This window comes from Procambarus clarkii, chromosome 19 (assembly GCF_040958095.1).
Source record: "Procambarus clarkii isolate CNS0578487 chromosome 19, FALCON_Pclarkii_2.0, whole genome shotgun sequence".
Classification (NCBI taxonomy): domain Eukaryota; kingdom Metazoa; phylum Arthropoda; class Malacostraca; order Decapoda; family Cambaridae; genus Procambarus; species Procambarus clarkii.
In genome coordinates, this window is record NC_091168.1 from 19,797,171 (window position 1) to 19,806,361 (window position 9,191).

The following is a 9,191-nucleotide window of genomic DNA, read 5'->3' on the forward strand; positions in this document are numbered from 1 at the left end:
ATTTCAGTTTTTATTATATTTATTTACACGGTACAATAGGTTTGTGAGATTACATAATGATGGTGTTTTTACACTCCAAATGTAGGTAACTCCATTACCTACACCAGTGTGGGTTTACCTGTCAGTGACTACGGGGGCATGAGATTAGCTCTTTATGGCTTGCCTCCTAGCCATTTATAGTGTGCTAATTACCTCTCTCATCAATAATGTTTTCATTATATTTTTTTCTTAAAGTTGTGGATGGAATTGGCTTCAGCAACCTCGTCCTTCAATGCATTTCACTTGCCGACCACCCATATAGAGAACGAGAACATCCTTACATCTCTTCAATTCGATTGTGTCTCCAGCTTCCATTAGTGTCCCTTTGCTCTACCACTTTTTAATTTATACAGGTTTCTTTTGTTTAGTTCATTTATTATGCAGCCTATATCCTTTCTTGCGGACGGTAGTGGAAAGGGTTACAGAGGAACATAATGGGCTCAGGGACTGAACCCCACGTACAAGTCATTTAGCTAAGCACTCTGCTCTACTCCAAGCTCCGTCTCAACGTCTACGACACTGCTGTATCCAGGACTACTAAATAAATATGAAACTCACTAAATACTGTGTATCTAATCTACCCAACAACGTAACATAATCGTACGTTACATTGGTGACCCCAGAGTGTTGCGACGATACCCAGCCACGACTGACTACAACATGGACTCTCACTGGACCTCTACTGCTACTGCTGCATGGTGTGGACTGCTGCCACCTGTCATGGAACGCTCCCAACAACCTTGCTACAGCTATGATTTTCACCGCGATCATCTCTGTATTTTCATCAACTACAGCTTGCTGCACCGCGAGCGTTACTGACTCATCTGACAGTTTAATCAGCAACTATATCATGTGGGATCTACAGCCTGTCCTACCGACTCTCCGTCGCTGCCAGGGCACTGCTTGTTCTACAGGGACTCCCACGAAAACTGCTCTTTCGTCAGATTCATCTACACGTTCACTGCATTCTGATACTCTGCCGACTCAAGCACTTTGCGCAGTACAGGACTTACAGCTTGCGTTTCCGACTCTTCGTCGCCTCCAGGACAATTCAGCTCTTGCAGTGATTCCCTCGTTGTCCTAACTACGTGCCTACATTACCTCCTATTGTCCTGGACCTAGATTCAGGAAGCTCTGTGTATTTCTTCGTAAGTGGGTTTGCTACGAAGGTTCCTAAGTGCGCCCTAAGAAGATGCTTAGGTGCTATTCAATAAGGTATACTTAGGAAGAAAAATTGTTGGTTCACCTGCGTGCCGATAGAGGTCACTACTGTGTTTCGTTTGGCCAATCAGAGAGCAGCAACATTCTTCATATTGAAGATTTAGCGCTGGCTTATCGCAGCTCTACTGCCTCCTATTTACGTCGAATTTTCTTATAAAATTAGTATATTTCGAAGTAAAACAATGTTTTTTCAACTTCTACAGCCAGCACCGACATTGTAGTAAACAAATATGTTACATTTGTTGTTTACCTACGTAATTCTAAGAGATACTGTGTAGCTGTCCTTGTTGCTCGGAAGATGCGCTGACAATTATTGTATATATTTACTGAATTTACCCAAGGGCCACTAACTATCTAGTGACCTCGAAGAGGACAGAAAGCCGGCGGCTTGTTGAAGGGCCCGCCAATTGTCTTAATTATATTTTTTAGCTGGAATTTGGCATTTACGGCTTCAGCGGGTAGGCGGTTCCATGGGTTTATAGCCCTCTTGGTGGAAAAAACATCTGTTTTCAGTCCTACTTGAGAGAACATACTCTCCAACACTATATCTGTGATTGTCCTGTTATCAGTGACTTCATACCAAATGGTATGAGGTATTTTGAGCTCTGTAATTACTTCATACACTCAGGAATATTGGAAGATATTCTTGTGCTGCACCCAGATTTTGCCAGTGGAGGCTAATAGATCAGCATTAAGTATTTTGTTCTCTCCTAATTCCATGTATGACTGGCCATCCTGTGAGGTGAGCTTGTAGCTGGTTTTTGATCTACACTGTGTGGTCCTTTAGACAGAATAGGGAAGCAGCACATTGCTGTGTATACCTAAACATGTTTAAAAATACATTGTTTGAGAGGAGTTTTGTAGAAACTGGTAAGAGTAATTATAATATAATGTTTCCATGATTCAGTGCTTACCTCTTGTGAAAATTGCTTAGAGTTGTTTAGTCAGAGTTGATTTGTTTTTTGTATTGAGGCTGGTATTTTCTAAATTGATTCCATGTACAGTATGTCTAACCATCCTGTGAGATGGGAGTATTAGATAAACTTATAGCTAGTTTTTTATCTACACTGTGTAATATTCCATATAGAATAGGGTAGCAGCACATTGCTGTGTATACCTAATCTTCTTAATAAAAAAAATCAGTAATAAAGATTTTAAATTATAGTTTGTATTATTACAAATACAGTACTGTATTATCCTTATTAAATCATGTTGACCATGGATCATTAAGATCTCATGTTGATATGTAATACAAGTCATATTTCTTTTGAACTGCTAATCCATGCTAATCATTCATTAAATTGTGTATTATGTCTCAATTTTTCACTTCCTTGGATATACTGTACAGTACAAAAAGATAGGATAAAAATAAACCAGTAATATTTCTTTCATTATATTTTTCATTTAAATAACTGCATCAATATTTTTACAGCTGACAGGATTTGTTTTACCATACAGGTGCATTATTTGTTAAAAAAAATTGGGTTTATTGTTACACACAATGGTGCTACATAGCCTTCCCAGCTTGGTGCCTTCTTTTAATACTTACTGATTAAAAAATAAATAATAAATACATTTTATTCAGGAAAAGTACATACAGTTGATTTACAAACATAATGTTGGATTTATAGACAGAGCTAGTACATACAATACCTAAAGCCACTAATACTCATAGCATTTCGGGCAAGGTGTGGGGGAAAAAACACAGACTAAAACTTAGTAATCGGGATTAGGTATAAATTGTGTTGAAAGAGGGAATAAAAAGTATAAAAAGGGGGGTTAGCATAGCATAACTCAGCAATTGCACATGTTGGTGAACAGCGTTGTTTAAAAAATAGCAAGACATGGGTTGACATTTAGGAGGTAAGTTAGGTTACATGGAGTTAATTAGGCAGTACTTGGTTTAACTCTTAAACTGGTTGAGAGAGGTACAGCCTTTGACATGATTCGTGAGGTCATTCCACATTCTGGGTCCCTTGATTTGTAGAGCACTTCTAGTTTGGTTACACACAGCCAAATTGAGTAACAGGAAGAGGTCTTGGACACAAATTTGTTCCATGCTAAATGTAGAGGAATCAGCTGAGTATTCCTCAAATAAAATAAGTTGCCTCAGCTTATAAGGTAAATAAAATAAGCATTTCTCAAATAAGTAGCTGCCTCACCTCACTGCCTTACTGCTACATAGCCTTCCCGGCATGGTGCCTTCTTTTGATAATTACTTGTTCCACACCCAAATTGTATAACAGGAAGAGGTTTTGGACCCCTACTTCCCTCTCTCTTTTTTAATAATCTACAGTATATAGTCATAATTATAGCTTTAAATATTCAATGAATAAAGTTTGTGACATTTTTACCCTTCTCCTTACCTAACATCATTTGTGCAGCATATTTTTATTTTATGTCTCACCCAGATTTAATTTCAAAATAAAACCAAACTAAATAAATTAGAAATGGGTATGTATAGCTAAGGTACACCCTTACTACTAGGTGAACAGGGGCATTTGGTGATAGTAAATGATCCCATCAGGCAGGGCTCATCACCTTCTCTCATATTTCATGTTCACCAGTGTTTATTTACTTAATAACTACTGGTATAATATCTTGCTATTATAAAACTAATTCTACTATCATCAAACACATATTTACTTCAAGTTTCAAGCAGAGAATGCATATATAACTAACACGAAGGATTCCTCTTCACTAGATTCACCAGCTATAATGTTTTGGTCATGTTCCAATATCATAAATCGATCCCAGTGTTATGTAGTAGAGAAAAAATGACTTATATCCAGTTTACGTAAAGCTACGAGTGGTCGAAACCACACTTAAATCCCGGAATGAACTTACGAAGGTTTTTCCACTTAGGGTACCTACTTGAATACGGACCTAGCCGCCACGAAGGCGCTAAGAAGGAATTCGCTCTTAGCTAAGAGGAAAAACCTTCGTAAGTACCTTCCTGAATCCGGCCCCTGGTCCTGGTGCTCGAGCCTATCCGCCCCGGATCTAAATGCTCCACCAGCGACCCAAGAACGCAACAATCATGCACATTCTTTTCTCCTGCTACATCGAGCTTGTCCACACACTGCCTACATCTTTTGGTACCGGACTACAAGTTCCACAACGACCCAGGGAACAGTAGCATCATATTTTTTGTTACATTGCTTTTCTTTCATTCCCTGGCAGGGGGAGTCCTGTAGCGAGTAATCCTTATACTCGCTCCATTATCTCATTATCTTTTTTTTTTTTTTTTTTTTTTGAGATATATACAAGAGTTGTTACATTCTTGTACAGCCACTAGTACGCATAGCGTTTCGGGCAAGTCCTTAATCCTATGGTCCCTGGAATACGATCCCCGTCCGCGAAGAATCGTTTTTTCATCCAAGTACACATTTTACTGTTGCGTTAAACAGAGGCTACAGTTAAGGAATTGCGCCCAGTAAATCCTCCCCGGCCAGGATACGAACCCATGACATAGCGCTCGCGGAACGCCAGGCGAGTGTCTTACCACTACACCACGGAGACTGTGATCTTAATAGCATTGTAACGGTTCTATTGTTACGTAAAGTATGGTGACAAATAAACACAGACACTAAGATACTATATATATATTTGGTCGAATATACAGAAGTACACAGGTGATACTTTGGTGTGAGTTGAGCGCACTGAGCGTCGGTACAGTATCTTGCAAGTGTCTGCTCTAGACCACACTTGAAAGTAGACTAGTTAATGTTCGCTACACCGCTGCTTATATTGCTCGGGCATCTCACCGTGTTGCCCGGGCAACGCCTCACCTCATTCATCTCCAAAGGTTGACAGGAACATTAACACTATATTTGGAGCGAGTATATTATTGGGATAATCTACTCGCTACAGAACTCCCCCTCCCAGGGGATGAAAGGAAAAATACTTGATCAAGGAACTTAGCTGGTCGGCGAATTGTACGCCCTGCTCGCGTTACATAACCATCAAAGTTAACTTCCTCCTCTTCGCTGATGTCATCTAACTGGGGTCGTAGGGTGGGAGGTCGCCCAGGATCGTCCGTCGTCGTAGGATCAGGTTGTGGTGCGGCTGGTAATTGGGGTCGAAAAGTGAACTGCGTTGTCGGCGGATGTGTCTCTGGATTTAGCAGTGTCGCAGACGTTGAGACGAAGCCTGGAGCAGAGCAGAGAGCTGAGTGAGGCCGGAGTCGTGGAGCTCTATGTGGGAGAGCGTGGCGGCTCGATTGAGATTTGTGAGTGTCTAAACTCGGGGAGCGAGAGCGTGGCGGCTCGATGCGGTCGTAGTCTGCTGTCTGCTGTGTCGAAGCTGTAGCGTCTTGGGTTGATTAGGACTGTACACGCCGAATACTACATTGTTGACTGTGGAAATTGTAGTCTGGTACCAAAAGATGTAGGCAGTGTGTGGACAAGCTCGGTGTAGCAGGAGAGAAGAATGTGCATAATTGTTGCGTCCTTGGGTCGCTGGTGGAGCATTTAGATCCGGGGCGGATGGGCTCGGGCACCAGGACATTATTAGGTAATGTAGGCACGTAGTTAGGACAACGAGGTAATCACTGCTAGAGCTGAATTGTCCTGGAGGCGACGAAGAGTCGGAAACGCAAGCTGTAAGTCCTGCGCAAAGGGCTTGAGTCGGCAGAGTATCAAAATGCAGTGAACGTGTAGATGAATCTGACGAAAGAGCAGCTTTCGTGGGCGTCCCTGTAGAACAAGCAGTGCCCTGGCAGCGACGGAGAGTCGGCAGGGCAGGATGTAGATCCCACATTATGTAGTTACTGATGAAGCTGCCAGATGAGTGAGTAGTGATCGTGGAGCAGCAAGCCGTAGTAGATGAAAATGCAGAGATGATCGCGATGAAAATCATAGCTGTGGCAAGGGTGTTGGCAACGTTCCACGACAGGTGGCTGCGGTCCACAGCAAGCAGCAGCAGTGGAGGTCCAGTGAGAGTCCATGTTGTAGTCCATCGTGGCTGGGTATCGTCGAAACTCTCTGGGGTCACCAATGTAACGGTTCTATTGTTACGTAAAGTATGGTGACAAATAAACACAGACACTAAGATACTATATATATATTTGGTCGAATATACAGAAGTACACAGGTGATACTTTGGTGTGAGTTGAGCGCACTGAGCGTCGGTACAGTATCTTGCAAGTGTCTGCTCTAGACCACACTTGAAAGTAGACTAGTTAATGTTCGCTACACCGCTGCTTATATTGCTCGGGCATCTCACCGTGTTGCCCGGGCAACGCCTCACCTCATTCATCTCCAAAGGTTGACAGGAACATTAACACTATATTTGGAGCGAGTATATTATTGGGATAATCTACTCGCTACAGCATAACTAATTAGCACTAATTATAGAAGCTACAATCCTTTCCCCAATTACAAGTAATACTCTTCTCAGCTTATTGGAGGGAACTGAGGTGTAATCACCATATAAGCAAGCGATATGAGGAATGGAGGCACGGGAGACATCTCTCGTCACGCAGGGTACAGTCGCACCTCCACAGATCTCCAGTATCAGCTCTTGATACTGATGATGGCTCAAAAGGGCCACCACTTACGAGCTATTCATGCCCGTACCACCTTTTGGGTGGCTTCGTCATCATCTTAACACATTCACACGGAAGACATCTCCCGTCATACAGGGTGCATTCGCGCCTCCACAGATCTCCAGCATCAGCTCTCGATACTGGTAATGGCTCAAAAGGGCCACCACGTACTTACGGGCTATTCATGCCCGTGCCACCTTTTGGATGGCTTAATCTTCATCAATCAATCAATCGGAATGGAGGACAGTACAATCTCCAGTCAAGATTGTATCACTCGGCGTGTACAGTTCTAATCGACCCAAGACGTTACAGCTTCGACACAGAGCAGACAGCAGACTACGACCACATCGAGCCGACACGCTCTCGCTCCCCGACTTCAGACGCTCACAATTCCCAATTGAGCCGCCACGCTCTCCCACACAGAGCTCGACGACTCCGGCCTCACTCAGCTCTCTGCTTTGCTCCAAGCTCCGTCTCAACGTGTACGACAATGCTACCAACCGACTACTGTAATCACTCGTCTCATCTCAAGATAGATAGACTACTAAATAAACATGAAAACTCACTAAACAATGTGGATCTAATCTACCCAACAACGTAACATAATCGTACGTTACAACTATATTATAGAAATGTACGAGAACAGTCTTTAGACAGTAGCCTACATTACAAGTCTAGGTGCAGGATCAATTTGTACACGCAGAATACAGTATCACAAGTTACACGAGATATTTGGCACTATAGGAGGGCTGTGGTGGTGTGTGTTGCTGAGGAAGTCTTGGTTGTAGGGTTGATATAAAGCCATTGCTTGGTTACTGACTTTAATACTAATAAAGATACATGACTAGCAGCTTCCAAGCTTGGTGGGCGTCCTGTATGTAAGCTCTTTGTTGTTTATCTACTGCTGGTGTATGAAACGCAGCGCATACAAACCGATGGTGCTGGTTGCTGAGCATGACAGGGGCCAAGACTATATGATGAATTATGCTTAATGGCCAAAATTGCAAGTCTGAACTATGCTAATTCATGCTTTGAAACTACAGTACTCTACTGAAGGTTTTATCTAGAGCCTTCTCATTTGATCTATCTACTTCTTTGTATGCAAAAACAAGAACTTTAATATTTTTGTACTATCTTTGTTGTCTTAGCCTGAATCTACTGCCTCTTGTTGAAGTTGCATGTTTCAAGAATTCCTTTGTCAGTTTTGTCGATTTTTGTTACTGTTTTGTACACAATTATCATATTGCCTTATTTTTCTGTCTTCTAACTTTGGCATATTTAACACATCTTGCCTTTCCTCGAGCTTGCACGCTCTCTCTCTCTCTCTCTCTCTCTCTCTCTCTCTCTCGGTACTTTTGGCCTTCCCACCAACATATTTGAGCATTAATTAAATTGAAGTTCATGATCTATTGAAATAAGGATTTATTCTCATTTAATAATTAAGCAATTTTGTTTCATAAATTGTTTTAATAATTAAGACTAAAAAGATAGTGATAACACTAGATGAGAATTCAGAATAGAGGAGAAATTAAGGACACCTGGTATTGCAAGGGCAGGAATGTGAACTGGGATTATAAACACTAACCTAACAAGCTCCTTCATCCCTACCAGTTACTAAGAAGGCTACTAAGGGATCCTATCAGAAAAGGGCTTTTCATTAAAAATAACTTATTTTTTTTCGCCCTCTAACCAATGCTTTCATTGCACCAGTCTCCCTGCTTTTCTACTCTTAACTCTGCCTAAATTCCTATTTTATCAATCGCCTCCTAACTATTTAAGCCGATCGCCCACGACCACTTGGGCTGGACGGTAGAGCGATGGTCTCGCTTTATGCAGGTCGGTATTCATCTATCCAAGTGGTTGGGCACCATTCCTTACCCACATCCTTATCATGATTCCTTCAAAGTGCTATATAGTCGTAATGGTTTGGCACTCCTGATGGTTCCTTTTCCCTATCATGCAGTTTCTTCTTCTTTCCACCACCATAACTTTCACTTTTATTTACATTTACTTAACCATTCTCTCTCTCCAATAACATTTTTATCTAGAAAGCCCAAATCTCTCCTTCAAACAATATATCTGTTTACGTCAAATTTTGCATACTCCAAATACTCTAGATAACCCCGATGTATTCCTAACACTTTATACTATTATTATTACATGACACAGGTGTTAGGGGGGTTTAGAGCAACTGTCTTACAGGGTTAAACAAAAGTAATTCATGGAAGGATGCATCACAACCCCATTAGTAAATGGATTTTTCCAGGTGGCAGAAATGTCTTAAAAAATGAAGGTCATCTAAGATTTGTGGAGATAGCGAGCATGAGTAATTGACTAATTGGGGTCATCGGGCTTACATTTAAGGAATTAATGAAAGAACATA